Source organism: Sinocyclocheilus grahami, unplaced genomic scaffold, assembly GCF_001515645.1.
Source record: "Sinocyclocheilus grahami isolate Dianchi unplaced genomic scaffold, SAMN03320097.WGS_v1.1 scaffold727.1, whole genome shotgun sequence".
NCBI lineage: Eukaryota > Metazoa > Chordata > Actinopteri > Cypriniformes > Cyprinidae > Sinocyclocheilus > Sinocyclocheilus grahami.
The window spans coordinates 277,455-300,701 of record NW_015505906.1 but is presented as its reverse complement, the minus strand read 5'-3'; the positions used below and the strand labels follow the sequence as shown (position 1 = coordinate 300,701).

The window sequence follows — 23,247 nt, the reverse complement described above, 5'->3', positions numbered from 1 at the left end:
AACTGGCCAGGTGTGCGCCAGAGGTATTGAGTCTTCAGTGCCGGCAGCATCCAAAGAGGAAGTGACTTTAGAGACTTGGAACATCCTCCAAAGACCAGCTCACAGGAGACTCTGAACCATATTATTAATGGAATGTCCTTAGATGGACTCAGAGGACCGGCTTCATCTGGTTTTTGTGGAATCTGCTTTAAGGCGATATGTGGTTTTAAAGGAAGGAAGTTTTGCTGACCTGTGTGCTATGGTCTAATAGAGCAACATTCATAGAGGAAGGTTCAGTGAAACGTGTTTGGTTGAATAAATAAAGGTTGGTTATTCGTAACCAAATGATAAGAAGTCATTAACCACAAATGCCTCTTTTACCTTCATTTATTCTGCTTTGATGCATCCGGCGATATTGTCACAGATTAGCTCAATTAAATGTATCATTTTGTGTTTCAATTAGCATGCGTGGATGGCCTTTATTAATATTATCTTTGAGTATGCTGATTAGTATGGAGGTAAATGTGACGGATGAACAGGTGCATTCTAATAATCAACCCAACACAAAGGCTTTGAAATTACCAATATGCCCCTAGCTAAGCGTAATGAATTAAACAGTCCATAGCTTCCAGACACAGTTTATCATTTTACCCTACTATTGTCTGACTCAGTCTGAAAATCTGTTTTATACAATCCAAAATGCGATTGAACTGGCTGAAATTAATTCCTGCTCCGTTAACAAAGGGGTGTTTATGACTGCTATTGATGTTCCTCAAGTTATTTTTTTATTACATGTACACTACTTGTCAAAATTTTATTATAATTAAGATTGAATAAATGTCTCATGCTCACCAAGGCTGCATTTTTTTTATCAACAATGCAGTAAAATCTGTAATATTATGCTTTATTTATTTTTTTACAATTTAAAAGAACTGTTTTGTACTTTTTGTTTCTGTTTTGTGGCAAGGCTGACTTTTCAGCAGCGATTTCACCAGTTTTCAATGGGTCAAATAGTGAGTCAAAAGTCAAGCATTGCTTGCTTTCCCCAAACTTTTGACTGATAGTAGATCATGGTTTCGTCTGTTTTCAACATTCATCATAATGAATATTTCTTGACCTCCAAATCAGCATATGAAGGATCATGTGACACTAAAAGCTGGAGTAATGGCTGCTAAAAATTCAGCTTTGCCACCACAGGAATAAATTGCATTTTAAAATATATTAAAATAGAAAGTGGTACTTTTAAGTTGTAGTATTTCAGAATATCACTGTATTTTTAGTCAAATAAATGCAGTCTTAGTGAGTATAAAAGTATTAAAAAAAAAATCATAATTATTTCAAACTTTTGACCGGTATTGTAAATGTCACATTCGCTGGTTAAGGCACTACACTTCACATCAGAGTCATTAAAGTCATTAAAGTCTATAGACTTTAAGGCGTCCTTATACTGCTGATACAGTTTATCCTGTTAATCAGTCTGAAACTGAATGTAGTCTCACACCAGCGAAATCCTGAATGATTTATGTCAAAAGAACCACATCTGGATCGCTGAAGTGGCTCTGTAATTGCAACGTCAGTGATCACAGATATCAAGGCAAGCGGTATCGATCGAACGCTGTCAAGCAAACGCGCCAGTCCTCAAACCAGGGTCAGTTCGATATCTGACTAATATGAGCTCGGGCTCTGGAATATATGAAGGTTGATAGGATGAAAAGAGGCGAGTGAAGCCCATTTGTCTTTTTTTACCCCATTAGACGTGTGATTCCAAACAACGCTGACCCGTGTTTGACTTGCTCATACCCAACTGTAGACACATAATTGTTCCTGTTAAGTTTTGATATGGTTGACATTTTTCTAAAGGGGGTCGCTGGTGGTTTTGCTTGCCCTTTATCAAGACCCTGTGGTGATGCACAGGAACCAGGGAGGAGGATGTAGTTCTCCCTATTCTATTCTTTGCTCGGCGAGTAATGAGTCCTCAGGCCCTGTTAGCTAATTAAACCTGACATCCCACCACAATTTGCTCTCTCTGACGGCTTCCTGCTGGCCTCCATGAACTCACTGGCCACTTTTCACATAGAATCAGCTAATTGTACATCTACTGTAAGAAAAAATGTGTACCCTTTAGATATTAATGATATTAATGTGTGCCTTTAAAGAGCAGTTCACTGAAAAAATGAAAATTCTGTCATCATTTACTCAAGATCTTTTCATTCCAGACCTGTATGACTTTCTTTTGTAGAACACTTCAATGGAAGTAATTGGAGTCCTTTTTTTTTGGACCCCACTGACTTTCATTTTGGAACTTGGAACGTTCATTAATATGTCATCATTTATTCTATAGAAGACAGTAAAGACCCTGATATACTCACACCAATGTTCTTTTTTGTTAATCGCTTGGGGGTAGAAGTTGTTTGAAATACTTTTGCAGCAATATATGTGACCCTGGACCACAAAACCAGTCTTAAGTCGCTAGGGTATATTTGTAGCAATAGCCAAAAATACATTGTATGGGTCAAAATTATTGATTTTTCTTTTATGCCAAAAATCATTAGGATATTAAGTAAAGATCATGTTCCATGAAGATATTTTGTACATTTCCTACTGTAAATACAGTATATTAAAACTTAATTTTTGATTAGTAATATGCATTGCTAAGAACTTCATATGGACAACTTTAAAGGCGATTTTCTCAATATTTTGATTTTTTTGCACCCTCAGATTCCAGATTTTCAAATAGTTGTATCTCGGCCAAATATTGTCCTATCCTAACAAACCATACATCAATGGAAATCTTATTTATTCAGCTTTCAGATGATCTATAAATCTCAATTTCGAAAAATTATCCCTTATGACTGGTTTTGTGGTCCAGGGTCGCATATGGTTAGCGAACATCCCAACGCCACCCAGACTGCTAAGAAAGACATTTAGATGAATATGTAAATATGTGCTGTGCGCTTTCCTCTCAGTAACTAAATAAACACACAAAATAACAGCGGTGAGAAAGCATCTGGTCATAGCGACGTGGATATATTTACATCAACTCTGCAATTTGGGACTCCAGTCAAGTCACCTCACGTTTATTTATATAGTGCTTTATAGAACAGATTGCCTCAAAGCAAGCAGCTTTGATTTAATCAAAGAGGGCAGGATCAATGGTAGTTTGAAGGTGTTTACCAGCTGAATTTTTCTAGAAAGTTAACTTGGGCCGCTGTTTTGAACTCCAGACGAACTTTGTTTAGACCTGATTTTGTTCTAAATGATGTCATATCAGTTCATTCTTTGATTTCGCTTAAAGTATATCGTGCCTTTTGGTGAAATAAATTACATTGAGTTTTGGTTGAACTATACCTTTAAGGTGCCAATATGTGCACCCTTTAGTGGTAGATAACATTGTATTATGGGTGAGGGTTAGTGTTATGGAGTAGCAATTATTATTATTATTTTATTTTATTTTATATAATTTAACATAGATCAGCAAATGCTGTAGAAATTGTCCAATGTCATGGATAATCATAACAACAAATTTTGACATTACATTATATTATTGATGCAACATCTTAAAGAAATGTCCATTGTTCAGTGCAAGTTAACTTCAGTCCATAGCATTTCATATGATCAATTACCATAGAAGATAATTTTGTTTTGCACCATATATATTTTTTAACTGTGGTCGTAAAACTTAAATATTATTCTTGTTAACATGAGACTAGTTTGCTAGAATATCCACAGTTTTCTCATGAAATCTTCGCATGATGATATATTGCTGGTAAAGCTTACAAACCTGGTAAACTGGTCTTTAACTGACACAAAAGTACATTTACAATCAAATACTATAAATTTTTTAGACTGAGGAATAAATGTAAGTACTTTAGGCAAAGTATGAGCTTCACAGTTCAGCCTGCTGCCTTCCATTTAAAAGTCCCTCACTGTAATAGTGGAATTTGCTTTTCAAAAGAGCAAGAGAAAAGTCGAAAGTATTTTCCGTGGTAATTGTTATTGTGCATTGAATGCTGTCAATTATATTGAACCTGGAACATTCCTTTAACTCAGCACTCAGAGACATGGTCATTGGATACTATTGATCTAAACAAAGCATCCTCATCGGTGTTCTCTGACAAATGGGTTTATTAAGATGCTCTGTGCTTGCCAGCATTTAAGAGTCCATTAAACAGCATATACTTGTAATGGCATATCATATACATCTATTTTACTGTCAAATTAAGACAAAAACGCTGTGCCTTTTGATGCGAGGCCTTGATAAATAATGCAAATGTTAATTGCAGTGGCCTCATATCCTAAAAGATTTTGTTTTACTCGGGGTAATCTGGTTTGGTCATACACCAGTGAAGGCAGTGGTGGTTTGTTAAAGCAATAAGTCATTACATTACAGTAATAGAATTTTATAAAATTTTCAGTTTCTGTAAAATTCAATTTTGCAGTCACACATGAGCATGCATTGTGTATTTTTAATAGCTCTGAAGGAGGAACATCTAGAGTCAGTCAGACTGACCAATTTAATAAAATAGTTCTTTTAAATAAGTTTTTATTTTTCCATTTTAATAGAAAATTACAGTATTTAAAGGTCTTCAAGGTGTTGAATGTGCTTTCTCTTTTGGTGAAAAAGCGGCTTTGCAAGTTTTATTTTAACAGAAGGAGGTTGAAAGGCTTGAAAAAGCAATTCACATATTATCTTTTAATAAGTTTATAAAGCTTTAAACTATAGCTGATATATTGGCCATGACCTCCATAATGCAGTTTACCAGTGCAATACTAATCAATACTGAGAGCACAAAGCAAAAGGAAAAATATAATTTATTTTACAGGATCATTTTTTTGAGGAGTCATCACTCAGCCCAAGAGTACTAGGCAAAAAATAAATAAAATAATACCCTGTAATTTTGCTTTCAGAAAGGTAGAGCTCATTATTCAGAAGAAATTGGGGGGAAAACAGTGTCACAGTCATCCACTTCACCCAGCCTGAAGAAATCAGACAAAGTGAGAAGGCTTCATTCATTTTAGTTGAAAGATAAACTACAGTGACAGGAAATATATATATTTTTTCAGTAACCTGCCAGAAATACTGTGTCTGCTCATGTGCATCATACCTTTGAGGTGTACTGTGGTCCTGAAGGCTTTGGAGCAGGTGTTGCTTTTTGATCAATGAATGAGGTTAGAGAGTAAGGCACTCCCTCTGCATGTGGGTGATAAGTGCATAGTGCTGGAAATGAGATCGAAAAGGGCCATAAATTGGATGCATATGAAGAGTGAAGGAAAATGATAGATGGAAGTGTTGCGTGTGCATTAGTATGCTGAATGCTGAATGACGCGCTCTTGAGGAATAATCCTGCACACCGTTGTGATGGCATCTCCTAAAGGAATATAAGTTGTTTTATATAAAGTAAGCTTCACATTTCTGTTTTGACTGAAAAATAGGCCTGTTTACTTCTATTGTAAGTGTAATGTATATACTTATTTATTTAAAAATTGAAGAACAAGGCAATTATGTTTTGTGGTAATCAACATTATGCCACAAATGCTGCCGACTGAGCTTAACTTGTATCGAATCCAGCACTGAATCCATTTAAGCTACTCCTTTCTCTTTGCAGTTCTTCTTGAGGAAATTTTATTCAGCACTTTTTTGGCATTTCGAGGCAAAAATAGAACATTTTAAATGGTTTTAATTACACCTCATCATTTTAAATACAAGGAAGTATTTTAATTAGAGAAGGCGTCTCCTGTGCTTCTCTTTCCAGGGGGAGTGCTCTCTGCAACACCAAAGCAATTTGTCCCCGCTCTGCCTCCGTTTCTCATCCCCAAAACCTTTTTCTGAGTGCAGTGAAATTAATGTAGGGAGGAAATGTTGGTGGGGTTTTAATAGAGTGGGCAGAAGTTTCTGCATTGGCCCTGACAACACCACAGCATGCTTTTAAGATTCCTCTAGCTGCATGGAAATGTTGCAAATATGTTTTCCCCTTTCTCGTTCTTTTGCTTACAGGAACACTTTGTATCCACTCTCTTTTTGCTCTTGCCTTAAGTTAAAAGAAGTCTGCGGCTCCGTTTTTAAATGCAACAGGCAGTTGACAGATTTGTGAGCGAGAGAGACAGCCTTTGAGAGTGTGTCTGGTGGTGACTGGAGGAAGACCCCTTCACTCATTTCCTGTGATCTACTGTAAATGATTTTACAGGCTTTATTGGTCTTTGATTTGAGATATAGGCTTTCATCAAATATGGATGCCATTCCTTAGCAATCTTAAATTGGATTTATGATTAAGAATGGCAAAGTTATCACCGTCTGTCCTCAGAAAGTGACATTATGACTGAAATCCATTTACTGCAGATTGGGAAACGATGATTGCTATTAATTAATTACGCTGTAATATGTAAGGGTGGAAAGTAAGATGAGACATTCCAGCTGCCAGAGTTGTTCTGTAATTGCCTTTGTGGCTCTTATTCTCCAGCTCCAGAGAAGAGATTTTAGAAAGAGAAAGAAAAACTCAGTAGTATAACAGTCAGAATGCATTGCTCCTAATGGCTCCTTAAAAATTAAATAGCTTTTTAAAAAGGTAGCAGCTTTGGACATTTGTGGTATATCACAAGGTATGCATTATTTCAGTCTTCAGTGTCACAAGATCCTTCAGTAATCATTCTAATATGCTGATTTGGTGCTCAGTTATAAAAAATGGTTCTTATTATCATCATTGTTGAAAACATTATCAAAAGTTTTTGATGCTTAATACCGACTGAGGTGCATTTTTAAGGATTCGTTGATGAGTTGAAACTTTACATTTTTATTTATTTATAATAAAAAAACAACAACACTTCCTTACCCCAAGCTATTCAGTGGTAGTGTATCTTGGTTTCCACAGAAATATTAAGCAGCGAAAACTGTTTTCAGCATTGATAATAAGAAGAAATGTTTCTTGAGCACCAAATCAGCATATTAGAATGATTCTGAAGGATCATGTGACACTGGAGTTACGGGTGCTGAAAATTCAGCTTCGCATCACGGGAATAAATTACATTTTAAACTATATTAATATAGTAAACAGTTACTTTGAATTGTTAAAATATTTCACAGTTTTGCTGTTTTTACTGTATTTTAATCAAATAAATGCAGCCTTGAGCATAAGAGACTTTCAAAAACATTAAAAAAATCTTAATTATTTCAAAATTTTGTCCTGTAGTGTATTTCCAGGAACATATCCTGCGTTCATAAGGCGGCAGAATACAGTTGGTGGCTATTTGGATGCATGAACAATAGTGCCATTCAAGAATCAAACCTGTCAGCAGTACGGTTGTCAATGAACAGGCCAATACATTGATTCATGATTTTTGTTTTTATTTATTGTATTGATTGATTAGAAATGACTGTGATCCAACAAGACATAATTTTATAATAATATAACTAAAACTAAAACTATTGACTAATTTAAATGACAGAAATGTAAAGCTGTGTCCTTTTTTTTTTTTTTGTCCGTTTAATTTGAGTGTTTCTATAATCGTTATTGTTAGACAATTTTAAAATCACACATAGCAGCATTTTAAACAGTATTTACACATGACCAAGATTATGGTAACAGTGTTGTAGTAACTGCATTTTCCGTTAAAAAAATTGTTCACTTTACATATTTCATCTATTTTTTTGAGGTGAAAGAATTGAATACTTTGATTCTGTAATTGCCCTCGCTTTGCATTAAAAAAAGCATTATTCACATTTTGATGCACTTAGCATGTCAGAAAATAAGTTTCTGTTCTTTGAATATCTGATGATCGCTCTTTAAAGGACAAGCTGCCCTTGTGATTATTCAGGCTTCCCATGTTCCTTCACACCATGTTGTCTTTTACTCTGTAGGCAGTGCACTCAATGCCCCCTTGCTGTGAAAACAGGCTATTTGAAAGGATGCCTGTGTGATGTGCTCTTGTATTCCTCTTTGCTCTGCAGACTAACTGTCTGTCTCTATAAAGCGGAATGATGCACAGACCGCCTCACATGGGCGGCACTCACACTTGACCTGCACACCCTCGACTCAATCAGAAAATTCATGAGCCTTGTCCACTCCATCAAAAACTATTAGGGCAACACTCCAGCGGCTAATGGCCTGTCATCATTGTCACTGGATGCGCTAAGTCACTCATCTATAGAAAAAAAAAATCACATCTAAAGTGAAATTACAGAGTAAAATCACTGTCTGGACCACTTGCAATTTACAAAAATAGAAAAGAAATGGCCAGCTGGGCTTGTGCTTAATATGATACAACTGCTAATCGACACATTTGAAATCTTTGAAATATTATTTACTAAAATCCCCAGCGAAGAGAACCGCTGACCCTATATTTTGGCATAAATGGAAGAGTTAGCTTGACCTTGAAAGCTCTTTCAGTTAAACGGCCAATGGAAATGTGTGTCTGAATGTCAGTTTTCAGCACATAAGGGTGGCTGCAGCCGTGGGTGTCGGACTGAATGAGACGGAACTACAGATGAGTCTGTGAGTGGGAGACGGGCTAATGTGCCGGATGGATGGTTTCAGCACGATTGAGCTTGTGGTTCCCACATGACTGTGATGACTGCCCTTTTCCCTTTGAGAGGAGGAAAAATATTTGTTTTTATATGTATTGGTTTACGTTACATATGTTTTATATATTAATATATTTATACATTTCATTTATTCCCGTCATAGGAAAGCTGAATTTTCAGCAGCCATTACTCCAGTCTTCAGTGTCATATGGTCCTTCAGAAATCATTCTAATGTGATGATTTGGTGCTCTATAAGCATTTCTTATTGTTATCAATGTTGAAATCAGTTGTGCTGCTTAATATTTTTGTGGAAAATTATTTCCCCCCCCCCCTCATGATTATTAAAAAATAAAAATATATATATAATGTAATTTGATTTTTCAACAAATAAATAAAATAAAATCTTACCCCAAACTTTTGAATGGTAACACATTACATTATATATTACATTATATATTGCATTAATTAGCTATATTTATATAAATGTATTATATTTTATATATTATATTATATTTTAAAATATGTAATATATTTTTAATATTTAAAATTTCTTAATGGCCTATATATTTCTTTTAAACTATTAAATATTTTTTTCAATATATGGCAAATAGCAGATATAAGGCTATATGTATACAGTACTGGTCAAAAGTTTGGGATCAGTAAAACTTGTAATGTTTTTTAAAGAAGTCTCTTATGCTCATCAAGGCTGCATTTATTTGATCAAAAATACAGAAAAAAAACACAATCTTGCAAAATGTTATTACAATGTAAAATAATGGTTTCTATTTTAATATCCTTTAAAATATAATTTATTTTTGTGATGCAAAGCTGAATTTCAATCAGCCATTACTCCAGTATAAAGTGTCACATGATCCTTAAGAAATCATTCTATTATGCTGATTTATTATTAGAATTATCAATGTTGGCAACAGCTGTGCTGCCAAATATTTTTTTGGAAACTGTGATATTTTTTCAGGATTCTTTGATGAATAAAAAGTTAAAAAGAACAGCATTTATTCAAAATATAAATATTTTCTAACAATATAAATCTTTGCTATCACTTCTTAACAATTTAACACATCCTCGCTGAATAAAAGTTTTAATTTCTTCCAAAAAAAGAACGAATTAAAAAAATGTACTGACCCCAAACTTTTCAACGGCAGTGTATATTGTTAGAAACAATTTCTATTTTAAATAAATGCTCTTCTTTTTAACTTTTTATTCATCAAAGAATCCTGAAAAAAAGTATCACAGGTTCTAAAAAAAATATTAAGCAGCACAACAGTTTCCAGCACTGATAATAAATCAGCATATTATAATGATTTCTGAAGGATCATGTGACACTGAAGACTGGAGTAATGATGTTGAAAATTCAGCTTTGCATCACAGGAATAAATTAGATTAGAAACGTTATTTTACATCATAATACTACTTCACAATATTATTTTTGTCCTGTATTTTTGATCAAATAAATGCAGCCTTGATGAGCATGAGAAACTCCTGTAAAAAACATTAAAAATAGTTCTGATCCCAAACTTTTGAATGGGTGTGTGTGTGTGTGTGTGTGTGTGTGTGTGTATATATATATATATAAAAAATATGAATACTAGTATGCAAATGTTAGCAAAATGTGCATTATGCAACAGCACACTAAATGGAGTACTGTATCCCAAAATGCATTATTTTTCATAGTTTCTGTTTTAATTTTAAATTAAGTTAAATGTTAGTAATTGTATTGTATTTTGATTTCTTTATTTATTTTTTAACAGGTCTATATAGTTTTTATTAATTTTTATTTATTTACTACTTTCAGGGTTCTAATAGTTAACTAAAACTAAACCTGAAACTAAAATTAAAACCATAAAAAAACATTACTTGAAATAAAACAAACGTTAAAATAAAATATAAAAAATATATTTTAGCTAGTTAGTTTAGTTTAACTTCATGCACTACAATAACTAAAAGTGAAATAAAAAAATAATAAAAACTATATAGACAATAAAACACAAACTACTAAAAATTATTAAATTAATTTTATTCCATTGAAAATGGAAAATATAAAAATAAAAACTGGTTTGAAATATTAATAAAAATATAATAGAATTTCAAAGATACATAAATATATATTTTCTATTTCAGTTATTTTAGTACTTTGTTGAAAAACATTTATTTAAAAAAAAAAAAAGGTTTTTAATGGTTTTAGTTAACAAATGATAACTCCAGCTCGATGCCACCTTTTTTTAGTTTGATGAAAAAGTGCATATATATATATATATATATATATATATATATACAGTATATATGAACATAACATAATAATAAAAAGAGCAGAAAGTTGACAGTAAATAAATGTGCAAAATGGTAGCGTACAAATAGGCTCCATGCAGAGATGTAAAGGTCTATAATGGTAATTTAATGACAGATTATATAACCCATGACTATGTTTAAAATAGATTAGATAAACAAACGGAAGGATGTTTGTGCAGAAGCGGTTGTTCTCAAGCCATTCAGTCTCTGTGTCTCCAAATGAGGCATTGGGTGGAAAGATGGCGCACAGTAGTGCATCATGCAGCTGCCCTGGAGACAGATCTACTTCATAATTGAATGCCCTCTCCTACAGCTCCCGCGTTGGACTTCAGGGTAGGAGGTCTGCCGCCATGCGATTGCAGTTTACGTTCTGCTTCGCTTCTCGTGTTGACAGAGATATCCAGTAGTGTATTGCATCCATAAGAAAGTCTTCATTAGAGGTTGTCTCCTCCCCTTACAGAGTTGAGGAACTTCAATGAGGCGGAAGCATGATGTGATTTACACAAACCTTGACTGAGTAATCCATTTAATTTTCCCTCACATTAAGTTCTAAATGCTGAAACACTCTGAGCCGTGTCACTTTATTTGTCAATAAAGGCTCAGAGCAGTAGAGACAGATGAAGGCCTGAGGCGGTGGGATGTTGTTTTGAACGAACGGCCTGCAGTTGGAATGATTTCAGAGTCAGAAGTCAAAGAGAGCTTTATTATCTAGTATGTTTACACACACACACAAGGAATTTATCGTGCTGCACATTTCAGCTTCTCTGTTTTCTGTTTACTGAAGATGATTATGCACCTTACATGTTCAAATAGAGTCAATTACTGTTTTCACTTGGCATACTGTTCGTATTAATTTGAGTCTCTAAATACAGTGCTCATAATGGGGTCATCTGAACCAAGCCATTTGAACTGTTCGGTGGAAAATGCTACAATGAGAGAGAGAGAGAGAGCCTCTGCTTGTTCTTCTTGTTGTTTTACTGGGGTTGAGGAGGGAGACAGAGGAACTGGCTCAGACAAGTGGTATTCTTCCTCTTCTTCAGGCATTGTTTGTGGTTTGGGTGTTAAAGTGTTTTATCGGCACATGGCAAAGCGCATATGTGTGAAACTTGCTGTGTGGACTGTGAGATTGGAGGTGGAAAAGTTACATTCTTCCTAGATATGTGTGGCTAAGGGGCGTGCGTTTGCACCAGCTTTGACTCAAAAGCAAAGTGTTTTCTTCAATGAAAAAGCCTATTGATTTGAATCTTTAGGGGCTTCAGACTCTGAAAAGGGCTTACGTGTTATTTGTCTATTTAACAACCCATTTATAAGAGAAGTCTTTGAAGTGAAAAATTTCAGCACTATGTAAAGTGCTGCATCAAGTGCATCAAAGACTGTACCTATAGACAGAGGTTCACTTTTCATTTCTGTCTGTTTAATTAGAAGCTGAATTAATTAATGAAATGTTTGTAGCTGTAAAATTTATGATTTGTTTCGCTCCACTTCTGCAGCATTTTTAGTTATTTTTATGTTGTCAGGCACTGATATCAAATTCCAAATGCACAAGAATACAGAGCCCATAATTAACATAGCAATATTTGAGTAGAAATTATGTGTATATATATGTGTGTGTGTGTGTATGTATGTATGTCTATATATATAATATTTTTCTAAAATATATATTTTTCTGCAAACAAAGATACATTTTGTCAGGGTTCTTTGATGAATAGAATGTTTAAAAGAACAGCATTTATTTAAAATAGAAATATTGTCACTTTTAATCAATTTAATGTGTGCTTGAACCCTACATACATCAGTGTTACTGACTGCAGCCATATGGCTTGGAAGAGTTTGGGATTGTATGTAAGGCAATTGTAGGAGCAGGTTCAGAGTTTGTCAGGCTGAGAGGCTTTAGACAAATGGATGTCGAGTGGACATGGAGTCGAGGTCTTAGCAGGTGACAGGTCGGAAAACCCTGCCAACCTTGTGCTCTTTGGGAGACTGATGACTGGGCACTTGTGAAAGTACAAAAGTACTCCCTTAGTTGCCAGAACTTTGGGGGAAAAAATAGTGTTTGGAGTGCACTACTTCTCCTATCTCTGATCACATGCTTTACATCTATAACCACTACTGAAATCAGAGGCTCGAATGAGATGATTTCTCCTCTGGCTTTTGCCTGATGTTTGATCACATCATCATCTTTCTTTGGTGCAGTTCTATTGATGATATGAAAGGTTTTTTTTCTTCCTTTGCTCTCCTTTGAGGTGTCATCAAGGCATCTTTCTTTTACGCACTCTTGCAGGAATCAGAATAAATGATTCTGTATCTCGGATCCAATATCAGATGTTGAATGTCAACAACTACAGAGAGTCTCTGTTCCTCTGTTCTGTTACTTTGTAGGGTTGTGTCTTAAAATCAATACCTAGATTGAATTAGCTTTCTTGTTTTTAACCTTTGAATTGTATTGTTCAAAATGAATCCCATCCAGCTCTAAATATCATTAATCAAGGAATAGTTCACCCAGCATATATTGATATTGATATTGTTGACTCACTCTCATGTTGTTGTAAACTTGTACACTTATTTTTATTTATTTATTTATTGGAAATTTTAAATATTCTTCTGAGGGGTTTTCCCCCATAAAACAGCAGTTCTGATTGTCATCAAAGTGGCATAAACATACAATGCATATACTATAGTACAAATACCATTATGTGGCAAAGAGCTGTGTGAAGATTCTTCCAAACGTCTCCTGTTGTATCTCACAGATGAAATAACAAACAGCATGTTGGTTTGTGACATGACAGTGAGTAAATGATCACAGAATGTACATTTTTGTTGTGAATTGTTATTTTAAAGAAATAGCACACCCAGATAAACAAATGCTGAAAATGTACTCACCCTCAGGCCATCCATGTGAAGGAAAAGGCTGTGTGTTTGTAATAAATCTATAATTTAGACATTTTTAACTTCAAACTGTTGCTTCCGACTAAAATACGAGTCCTTTATCCATATTATTGCTTTCTCCAGTGAAAATGTCGTCTCATCTGAATCAGGAGAAAAATATTAACAGATCCAGAACTGTTTACAAGCAAAAACATTTCAAACCAGTTCTAAACAAATATGTTGGTGGATTTTAGTTGAGACGTTTTCACTGTAGGAAGCATTATTATGGATTGTTCTCGTATTTTGGCCAGAAATGATGATTTAAAGTTTAAACATCCTAATGATGGATTTGTTTATTACAGCATGCAGCTTTTCACTTCACAAGATGTTAATTAATGGACTGGAGACATGTCAATATTTATTGCAATGTTTTTGTCAGCTGTTTGGACTCTAATTCTGACGGCACCCATTCAGTGCAGAGGATCCATTGATAAATAGGTGATGTTACCTTGATCCAATGAAGCAACAGTTCATAAGTTGCATGTGTTTTGTTTACAGTTGTGCCTATGCTGACATGAGTGAGAATAGACTTACGGGAGAGAGACATTATTTGTGTAGTTAGATCGAAAAACATTGAAAAGCTTGTTTGCACAGTCTAATTGGTTACAAGGAAAATATTAAGGTTTTTTAAGGTACTGCTGGAGTCTCTTTGTTGTTGTCGAATGGTGGGATGTAGCCATGATGACTACTGAGATTCTGATTCATCTTATTCCTAATTTATTCCACCATAATAAATGGATATGTGAGAGACTGCAAACAGATCTTTTTTTAAAGCCATGACAAAGAATGAACTAGTTTTCATTAATGTCCACTGTGGGAAATTATCACGGACTCACCATGGAAACTGATAAAGAACACTGTTTTAATATATATGGTGTTAGATTTGTGAATGTTAATGACCTTTTTCTCCATAACTCATCTCACTAATGCGTCAGAGCTAAAAGCCTGACATATAGTGACTCCCAAGCCTAACGTGATATTCTGCTTCAAAGGTTTGATAGATTAGTTTATTTTTTTTCAAACTTCAACCCTGAAACATTTTGAATGTGGCAAGTTTGGCACAAAACAATGTTTTGTAAAAGAAATTTAATCGATTACAAGTATTTTTGTTAAATTGAAATGTGTTTCATTTCAAGGTACACCACAAGCTAGCCTACTAGTTAGTGTTGTTTTTGGCGGCCTGTTTTAATTTTAGTTTTAGTCTAGTCTTTGTGTGAAGCTGTCATTTTAGTTTTTATTAGTTTTATTTAAGAGTTCATACTCTTTTTAGTCTAGTCAAGTTTCAGTCAACCAAAAGTCTGAGCATTTTAGTCTCATTTTAGCCAGAATTATCCATGACTATTTTCGTCTAGTTTTAGTCAATGAAAATTGTATTTTAGTCTAAGAACCCACTTTACACTCTCTCACACAAACAAATACACACACACACACACACGTTAACCCACTTTACACTCTCTCACAAACAAATATACACACACACGCTAGTCACACACGTTTGTCTCAGTCGTTTTCAGCTCCAGTGGCTAACGTTTAAAGCTAACGTTAAAATGAGACGCATTAACCACAGCCTCATGAGCTTTCTAAAATAGAAAGTAACATTACGTTAATGTCTTGACTTACCTCAATTTCATTATGGAATGCCTTGAGATGTCTCTTATGGTTCGTGGTGTTTTTCCTGTGATTTTGTGGCCGCATTTCTCCCCATCTTTTTCCACAACACATTCCATTTTCTTTTCCACTTCTATGTAATGAAAGTTTTTCCAAATGTCATTTCTTCTTTTTCTCCCAAAGACGAAACCCGGCTGGCCGGCCATCGGTCCCTTTCTCTGTGTCAGACTTAACTTTGTTTGTTGTCGTCTTCTAAATAATGCCGCGAGTGGTGCTTGAGGAAGTGACGTCGCCTGCGTCTGCGCAGTGCGACCTGATGCAGCCCCTGAAGTGAGACACAGGAAACAGAAATACTGCAAAATAATAATAATAACGCCACTAAACGAGACGAAATAACGTTATAACATTTAGTTTCATCTCGTTTTGGTCAACGAAAATGAAGAGACATTTTAGCATAGTTTTTATTTTGTAAACCACATTTAGTCTCGTTTTTATTCGTCAACAATATTGCATTATACATTTAATTATAGTCATCATCACATGACCAGCATTTACGTTGCGTCTTGTCTCGTTTTCGTCACGTAATAATGGTTCGTTGACGACGATATTTAGTCATAATTTTCGTTGACGAAAGCAACACTACAGCGTTTACAGCTCTGCCATTATTTTGCCTGAGGTGGAAAAATATGATTTCTTGAAAGTTCAGGCAAGAGATTTTCAGAAAAAAAAATGAAACCGTTTCTTGAAAATGATTTTTCAGCAGTATTGAATAAGGTGGTATGCACAGTCATCCAGTCAGTATTTCAATATAAACCCAACAGGGTGATCTGCAAAGTGGAGGAGTCTGGTGATTTAATATCAGAATGCAGCGATTGACCCATCAGAATCAAGTATTCGAGAGATAATAAGAATAATAAGCATAAGTATAGACCCTCTGCTCCTCTCCTATTACTTTGAAAGTATTACATGTCTTGAGATATGTTATTGAAATACTTTTTCTTTTATCTTACCTTTGACTTGCTGGTATATGCGTGTATGAGTAATGAATTCAGTTTTGCTCATCATGAGAGAAGCTGGGTCATGTGTGCTGTCATATGGTCCAAAGCTTCCAGATGGATGAGGACAGACCAACTGTACCCCTGAACTTCCTTTCTAGCAAAAAACACTCTAAACATAGATGATTTATGGCTTCTTAAACATAGCTATATAGCGCTCAAGCAGATAATTTCATGTGTAGTATAAGATACTGTACATATTTGCTAAACAAGATGTAATATATAATGTAATAACTTTGATTATACAATACCTTGACTTGATTTTTATTGGAGAGCTTTCCTGTTTATATGGAAGTCATCTGAGTGTAATTCAGCTGATGCTTAAAGGTGCAGTATGTAAGTTTTTGACTCTACTAAAGCATAAAAATACCTTAATATGTTTGCAGATATTTAAGAAACATGCTAAGTTAACATACTTGTTTATTTGAAAAACAATGCTACAGTCAGTTATTCTCCTTTGAAAATGTGCGTTCCGGGCCGGAACGTCGGTCTCTGTTTTGGTTTGTGAAACCCGCCCACTGCCAGTTTACCCAATTGTATTTCGGGCACCCTGGGTTGCCAGTTGGTGGAAAACACAGCGTATTTCATTTCATTCATCATCATGTGCGCTCGTCCCTGTTAGTGTAGTCAATCTGGTAACCTGCGTGTGTGTCAAGTCTGTGGAGGAGGGGCCGGGTGAAAAAAAACCCTCTGCAATATTTTGAATTTGGACTGCAATACCTAGTTCAACCACTCGGTGTCAATCCTATACATACAGCACCTTTAAGATGCACTTTTTATGGTTTATCCATACAAACTCACTGTTGGGTTATGTTTGCATTTAATTATTTATTAAAGTATTTGGCCATGGCTTCCCTCCTAGAGTCTCCCCTTTTAAGAAACATATCAGTTTCCCACATGTTGGTATGGTTTGTTGTTTATCTCCCAAAAGGCATTATTGACTAGTCCTAGATCAATATCACAGATAATATGAGCATGATGTATTCCCATCGACCTGAAAGAAAGAACAATCTCACAGAGTCGACCAAAACTCCATTAGGGAAAAAGAAAGTGTGATTACAGGCCTGATAATGGGGCTGTGTACACATTGAAGTGCATCATCCTCCCCATATCTATTGGCAGCATGAGTTTGGATGTGGAAAGTAGTGGCCATCAGCCTCACTGTTCCATCAAGACCATCACAGATCAAATCCACAGAGGGACTGAGACCAATAAAAGCTGTTTTTTTCCTGCTGGAACGTTGTTGATGGGCTCTTTCTTCGGTGAGATGTGAGGAAATGTACAGCTCTGAGATGTGCCTCTACGTAATGGGGGAACTTGGAAGCACTTGCAGTTATGCTATAATATTTTTGACTCGGAATGTACAATTGGCACATGGCTAAAATATGCAGATGAAGTGACGGTGCACCATTCCTTGAATATTCAAATTAAGTTTGATGCATATGAAATTGCACAAGGATCTGTAGTGCATACTGTTTTAAGACACTTTAATTTTATTGTAAAACGACGACAATTAAATGAAATGTTTGCGTCATTGGTGTCACCAAGGCACTTTTTAATGCTGTTGAAATCATATTAAACACCCATGTTTGTGGTAATCGGATTCCAAGATGTAACATCTTCAGGTTCAATAAGCAGCATCATAATTATACTTTAAAGCTCATAAACATTCACAATTGAGTTTCATAGCTTTCAGATGGGGGATATCAATGTGACCGGATTGATTATTGTCCTCTGCTTTGCTCCGTTTGGTGTCGATGATTGAGATGATGGCCTATCGTACCATTATCCTCTCTAATATAGTTATGGAGACATCAGAGCTTGTAAAGGTTGAGCAAATCTGAGATGATAAAGCTAGTCCTCTAATCTTTCATATAATCTTTCATTACCTGGCTCGGCTGAGTTTTTCATGTTTTTCTCTTTGTGCGTGCAGTGTAGCGTAGCCGCCTGGGTACACTGGAGCTCGGTGTAAATCTGTATCCTGCCAAGATGGTTCCAGACTGCGGGAAAAGTGTGCATAAGTTGAGGAGGTGGTCACACCTCAGGCTCCTCTACTTACTTAACCTCCTCTGGTGAGGCTCCATTTCTGAGTGCAAAAGATGAATTATACACTTTGTGCATTGTGGGGATGCAGTGGTGGAGGTCTTGAAGACCTAATTGTGAAGGTGGGTTTGAGTGTAGCTGAGCCAATAAAATGCCTTGGGGTTAACAGGCCATTCTCTTTCAGCTTGTGTGAGATGGGTAATGAGGGCCTTTTTAGTTTTATGTGGAAACTTTGCATTAAAACATATATTTGAGAACATGTATGTAATGATTGGTGTATGAAAATGCAGCAGTACTGAATGTATATACTTTTGTTTTGTTCAAATCTTGGAACACTGGTGTGAACACAAAGTATTGTGGGTTGTCTGTTGTTGTGTAGCAGTACTGAGGCAGCTAGCTTGACTGCAGAGGTCTCACGGTGCTAAATATGCACATATTTTATTTTCTCTGGAAACTGATAACAAAGAAATAACTTGCCTCCACCATTATTTTCAGAGACCTTAGGCATAAGACTGATTCAGAAAAATACACTTTTGGCACCATAAATAGCTTAGACATTTTGCGAAATGTCATTCACTCCAAGTTTATAATGTAAAATGCTGCAATAGTACATATTAACGGCACCGTCTTAAACAAAAACAGTACAGGACCTCTGCGCTATACTATCCAAATCCATTCTATCTGCTCTCATATCCAACATGTTTCAATTCATTAGCTGCTTATGCTTTTGATGAATTGATGCCAATATGCCGGTGGCTAGTTGAAATGAAGCTCCTTGGAACTAGTGAGACTGCGGAGTGAACGGGAAGACTCAGGTTTGTTGACTACGGCGTCCATTGTGTGCATCAGCACTTTGAAAATTCCCCTCTGTTAGGAGCAGCCTCCTCTGACAAAGACAGGAAATTAGTGTCTAAGAGGTTGTGCGGTGATTAAGTGTGGATCGTGGAGAGCTGCGAGGCAGATGGTAACCTTGGGGACGCTGACGCGGCTTTGTGTAAGTGAGAGTGTCAGGAGGCACTTTTCGAGCTGCACTGCCTGTTCCACCAACCTACCACTCTCTTCCTCTCTAACTGCCTCCGTTTTTTATTTTTCCGTTTCTGTATGTCTCTTTCACTGACATAAATGCACACTCTAGCCTATCTGTGTTTCTCTCAGTGGCTGGCTGATGGGAGAGCACATTACGTGTTCTTACTGGGTGGTTCTTTAATTACATTACCCTCTGCAAGGGTCTATATACCCTATTATCTGCAAATAGAGTGACATACATTTGATCCGTTCAGGGCGAAGTCGTATGTCACCTATAAGTAACAACCTTTTGATTACTTATTCAACTAAGGTGACCGGATCAAAATTAGCTTAGCACTTCCCAAGTTTTTTTCCCCCCTTTAGCATTCAATTTGAAGAGTATAATCTTGGCTCCCTGTAAAACCCAGTTTGTGACAATCTCCACTGTAAATAAAGCTGATTTGATTTGACCCACCATCAAAAAGCATTTCATGCTCCTAAAGCCATGTTAAAGTTTATCTGAATGAACGCTCCCAATTCCTAGCGACAAAATGCGACATTATCAGGGCACAAAGGGAATGACAGAGGAGCTAACATGGTGAATGATGGATTAGCTTGTGTGGTAAATGCACTTCTGCATGGTGCCCTACTTAAAGTGACAAGCGCTCTGTTTGTGTAGTTTGTGACTAAATGCTGTTGGTCCTTTGTAGCACAGTTTGGTGCAGGGTGGTACACAGCCTGAGTGTTTTTCACTGTAGTTATTTGCTTTCAGTCATACGGTCTCCATCTCTTCTACCTTCTCCAAGTTTCACTTCCAAGCCACCCGAGACTTCTTGTTGGTGAGAATGCGCAGATGGGCTTTAAAATGCTCTTGATTCAGCCGGCTGAATGCTCAAGGATGGAGCGGAGGCGAAAATGACACTTTTTAAATTATCCTGCCTCAAGAATTTTGTGGAATTTTGTGGTATCTTTAAAGGAATAGTGTAGTGTAATGTAGTTCCAAACTCGGATGCCTTCATTTCTTCCTAGAGATGAAGATTTTTTCCCGTGAAGATATCCCGAAGATATTTTGAAGAATGGGGTCCAGTGTTGTTTTTGGGAATAGTGGAGGTCCATTGTTGTTTTTTGGTGAAAATCTGAATCTGTTAAATAGTGCGAAATTCTTGAATTATGATGACTTAAGGACTCAAAAGTGTCCCGTTCGTCTCCACTGTTTTTGCTTTTATCCAGCTGAAATTAGAGTGTTTTGAAACATTTTATGGCAAAAAAAAAAAAGTATTTTTTTATGTTCCACAGAAAAAAGTAATTTAGGTTTGCAACAACATGAGCATGCTTAAATAGTGATGCAAATTGAATTTTTTTAACTTTAAGTGCTGCAGTCTCAGTTATACCACAGTGCAAATCACAGGACAGATTCAATTGTTTATTAGAAAACGTACAAGAAATCAACTGTGTTGTTAAACAGACATAAAAGCATAGATTTTTTTCTCTTTTAGATATTAAAATGAATGGTTTCTTGTTACTTGTCAGTCAAAAGAGAGAAATAACTCAGGAACTTTTCTTCGTGCTTTCATTTGGTCTGTGTTTCTAGAGCCCCTACACATATCAGTTCACTCATACACAACTAAGTGACACCACAGCCTTGTGTGCATGACTTGGAACAGGGACATTGGAAAAACAGAGAGAGACTTTTACTCTCAGCAGAAACTATAATGTAAATTATGAATGGCTGCTACTAGGGCTGTCGCGATAACCGCAATATCGCTATATCGCTACTGACGAGCAAACCGCAGGCGTAAGGTGCATGCTGAATATTAAATAAGTTTGCAATGATAACATAATGTGTACCATGCAGATTTGTATAGAGGCTCCATAGATTTGAACTTAACAAGCCTAAACAGACAGCGAATGAGAGAGAGATCAACTGAGCATGTGCGATTATTTGTGTCTGTACTTCAGGCCGAGTCATATATATTTGTGAAGATAGGCTGTCATGTCCAAGAAAAGCTAAATCTCTGTCTTAGCATTGACGCATTGCTTGTCAGCTGAGCCTTCTAAAGTGGCGCTCAAAGTTAAAATGATTTCAACAGCGTTTCATTTTGTCTCTCTTTGAATGAATCAGCGTTTTTGAATGTGTAGTTGAATGAACGGTTTAAAGGGGTCCTCGGATGCTCATTTTGCACAAGTTGATATGATTTTTTTAGGGTCTTAATTAAAAGTCTATAACATACTTTGGTTAAAATTTCTCAGTGTTAGTGTAAAAAACACCTTTTTAAACCTGTCAAAATCAGCTCTGTTTTTATCAAGCCATTATAGTCCATGTTGCTTTAAATGTTAATGAGCTCTGCTGGCCCCACCCCTCTCTTCTGAGCTGCTCTCAGAGAGACTGTTTACTTTAGCCGCATTCATCGTGAAACTTGCTAATTAGCACATTATTAGGAAAGGTGATTTGCAAAGATTTATAAAAACCCCTTATACTCACTTCTTCTGTAGATGAGGCTGGATCACGAATGATTCGAGCGAACATAGATGCATTTAGGCTGATCGGGAGTGGCGCATTCACTTCAAAGGGAAAGTAACGTTAATCCTCTGTGTCTTCAGTAGCTCAGATGTCGGGAGTAAATGATGACTGCTATATTCATTATTACATCCAACAATAAAGCACCTCAATCGCTTAATCGGAGGCATCTTGTCTTCCCCTGCACCAGAGTCAACACAATGGCGGACTGATGACAGCTCACTCAGGGCGGAGCTAAGGTAAGACACCAGTCCAGTCTGTGCTGAAACTCTACTGTCAATCAACTATTGTGGGAGGGGCCTGTACAGAACTACGTCATTCTGACAGGAATCTCAGAACAGCCTGATTTGAGAAAGGGGATTTTAAAATAGGGATTTAAAAAAAACACTGGATGGATTTTTATAATTATAGGATGGATGTGTACACACACTTCCAACATACATTTATGTTCAAACAACTTGAAAAGTGAATTTTGCATCCGATGACCCCTTTAAAGACTCCCTCAAAGACAGTCCCTTTCCACCACCTTGTGGCGCAACAATGTAACTGCACTGACTGACAGCGCGTCTAGAAAGCGCGCAGGTGGAAATATCAATAGAAAGTCTCTTGTCCAGTCGGATTCGATGATCAGAACGAACTGTTATACATATAGGCTAACAATAGCCTAACAATCTTATTGTCAGGTTTATGTTCTGTTATGTGGATCATTATTTTCTCTTCTGTTTACTTCACTTCCTGTTTCAACACTATATATATATATATACCTTCATGGTCAGAATTATTGGCACCCTTGGTTTATATGATCAAAGAAGGCTGTAAATATAATTCTGCATTGTTAATCATTTTGATCTTTCATTAAAAAAAAATCACAAATCTAACCTTTCATTGGAGAATAATAATTTAAAATGGGGGGAAATATCATTACGACATAAATGTTTTTCTCTAATTCACATTGGACACAATTAACGGCACCCTTTTATTCAATGCTTTTTGAAACCTCCATTTGGCATAATAACAGCTCTGAGTTTTCTCCTAGAATGCCTGATGAGGTTAGAGAGCACCTGCCAAGAAATCAGAGACAATTCCTTCATCCAGAATCTCTCCAGACCCTTCAGATTCCCAGCTCCATGATGGTACTTCTCCTCTTCAGTTCACCACACTCATTTTCTATAGGGTTCAGGTCAGGGAACTGGAATGTCCATTGCAGAAGCTTTTTTTTGTGTTGTGTTGTGTTGTTTTTAAGGTTTGTTTTTGGATTATTGTCCGGTTGGAAGATCCAAACATGGCCCATT

At 36.1% G+C, this 23,247-nt stretch overlaps 1 protein-coding gene across 1 annotated transcript in view; it reads left to right on the top strand.

Annotated features, from left to right (window-relative positions):
- The window catches only part of LOC107560432 (dystrophin-related protein 2-like), a 147,131-nt gene that overhangs the window by 15,196 nt on the left and 108,688 nt on the right, over positions 1 to 23,247 (top strand). The window lies entirely within an intron of this gene.